The sequence below is a fragment of the Aplysia californica genome, unplaced genomic scaffold, assembly GCF_000002075.1.
Source record: "Aplysia californica isolate F4 #8 unplaced genomic scaffold, AplCal3.0 scaffold00930, whole genome shotgun sequence".
NCBI lineage: Eukaryota > Metazoa > Mollusca > Gastropoda > Aplysiida > Aplysiidae > Aplysia > Aplysia californica.
In genome coordinates this window covers 269,652-270,889 of record NW_004798200.1, presented here as the reverse complement: position 1 = coordinate 270,889, position 1,238 = coordinate 269,652, and the positions used below count along the sequence as shown (strand labels likewise).

The following is a 1,238-nucleotide window of genomic DNA, read 5'->3' as shown; positions in this document are numbered from 1 at the left end:
CACATAGAGACAGAGAGACAGACAGACAGACAGACAGACAGACAGACAGACAGACAGACAGACAGACAGACAGACAGACAGAGTCCGGTCGACAGTATCAGAGTACTTCTGTGTCAAGTCTGTGCGTGGCTCGGTATGCGGCGATCACAAGTACCTCAGTAATTGAGCGCGGCAAACGATGACCCACTCCGAGCAAACAGTGAGCCGCCAGGGGACGGCGTGAGGAGACAGGAAATGACCAGATTGACGGTCAATATTTAATTACTATACGACCCAGTCCGACAAGTTTCCTTCACTAAGGTGGCGAGGCGCACTGCTTCCACTCTCCTCCAATTAGGTCCAAACAGCCCTGAGTGGGATACGAAAAGGGACGAAATTATTTAGTTTAATGCTCCTTGAAACACTGCGAGATACAGTATCCCGGACAAAAAGAGAAATACATATGTATTCTCGATGAAAAAGATATGTCCCCGTGGAAGAATCAAACTCAAAGAATTAGAAAAAAAATTCTACCTTTTCATTCTTATTTTTAAAAAAATATTTTTTTGCATGCTACGGCAAAGAGTGTAACCATCACAACACATAATATGCCTGTGTGTGGATTGTAAAGCAGACAAACTTTTAGGGGAAAAAAATCATAAAAACATATAAATTATTTTTGAAAGACAAGCAAATCCCCATAAATAAAATAATAACCAAGCAACCCCCCCTTAAAAAAACAAAAACAAAACAAATAAAATTATAATAAAACAACCCCCCTCCCCCAATCAAGAAAATAAAACCCACACAAAGAAAAGAAAACGAGAAAAATTCGAGCTGGCAAATAAATAGCGGAAGAGATCAGTGAATAAATACCAATCTACTAGGAAACATCCATGCAGGAGTACCCAACTCTCGGTCGGTGATCACTGTCGTCGTACACACCGTCACCACAACAGAACACACACACAGACACACAATCCAGGTGTACACTTCCTTCACACAACACCAGAGAAGTCGGCACTGTCACAGACGATAACGACGTGTCCCCAACCTGGCGAGGTTTAGAGTATGAATGAGAGTATGAATGAGAGTATGAGTGAGTGAGTGAGTGAGTGAGTGAGTGAGTGAGAGAGAGAGTGAGTGAGTGAGTGTGTGTGAGTGCGTGAGCGGCGAGTGAGTCGGTCACCAGCAGGAGGTTCAGCTTCACAAGCTGGCTGTTCACTGCGATTCTCACAGTACCTCACATCCCACAGCCC

The 1,238-nt window shown here is 43.8% G+C and overlaps 1 protein-coding gene across 1 annotated transcript in view; it reads right to left on the bottom strand.

Annotated features, from left to right (window-relative positions):
* The window catches only part of LOC101851157 (probable basic-leucine zipper transcription factor F), a 6,844-nt gene extending 5,641 nt beyond the window's left edge, over window positions 1–1,203 (bottom strand). The window contains exon 1 of the mRNA XM_035972962.1: window positions 888–1,203. The gene's annotated coding sequence lies outside the window, so the exon portion shown is untranslated. The remainder of the gene's footprint in view (window positions 1–887) is intronic.
* Window positions 1,204–1,238: the final 35 nt, after the last annotated feature.